Source organism: Marmota flaviventris (assembly GCF_047511675.1).
Source record: "Marmota flaviventris isolate mMarFla1 chromosome 5 unlocalized genomic scaffold, mMarFla1.hap1 SUPER_5_unloc_1, whole genome shotgun sequence".
NCBI lineage: Eukaryota > Metazoa > Chordata > Mammalia > Rodentia > Sciuridae > Marmota > Marmota flaviventris.
In genome coordinates this window covers 1,337,907-1,338,850 of record NW_027287679.1, presented here as the reverse complement: position 1 = coordinate 1,338,850, position 944 = coordinate 1,337,907, and the positions used below count along the sequence as shown (strand labels likewise).

Below are 944 nucleotides of genomic sequence, written 5' to 3'. Positions count from 1 at the left end.
TCACTTCTTCCTGGGGGAGAACATCCCACACACTCTTCCCGTGGCCCCCAGCACCTCCTTGTTCCTCAGGCTGTAGATGATGGGATTGAGCATGGGGGTGAGGATGGTGTAGAAGACAGCCAAACTCATCCTCTGCTGGGGAGCAGAGACTCCTGGGCCAGAGATAAGTGTAGACAAACCGTGTGCAGTACAATGTCACTACAGGTAAATGTGTGGCACACAGTGAAGGCTTTTCTCCTTCCCTCTTTTGAGCACATATGGAAGCCAGGAAAAAGACCCCTCCATAGGACACAGTGATGCCAAGGAAAGGAACAAGGAGAAACAGGCTTGTGCTCACAAACGCCATGTGTCATAGACCCAGGTGTCCCCACAAGCCAGGGGCAACATGGTGGGAACATCAGAGAAGAATGATGATGTGATTGATGGCCCTGGACCTGCAGTAAGGAAGATGAAGGGCATAGACAGTGTGTGCCAAGGAGTTGATGGAGCCCAGTGTCCAGGACCCCAGCATCATCTTCACACACTTCACACACTTCATTTTACTCATATGTGTAGGATAGTGGAGGGGCATCAGATGGCCACAAAGCAGTCAGACCACGCAGGCCAGGATTAAACCTTCTGAGCCGGCCATGGACAGGAAGAAGAAGCTTTGCACACCACAGCCCAGGAAGGAGATGCTCTTCTGGCCAGACAGGAAGTTGTATGTCATCTTGGGGACAGTGGTGTAGATGTACATCAGGTCCATGAGGGAGAGCTGGCTGAGGAGAAAGTACATGGGGGTGTGGAGCCGGGGTCCAAGAAAATGAGGGCAGTCATTCCTGAGTTCCCCAAACAGGCGAGAACAAACACAAAGATGATCAGGAGCAAGAGAAGTAGTCCAGCTTGATTTTGGGGAGGCAACCCCAACAAAATGAATCATTTGAAGTTTGGTTCATTTTCTCCAT

The 944-nt window shown here is 51.0% G+C and overlaps 1 pseudogene; it reads right to left on the bottom strand.

The window, feature by feature from the left end:
* On the bottom strand, positions 1-944 carry LOC114078763 (olfactory receptor 2L13-like; annotated as a pseudogene).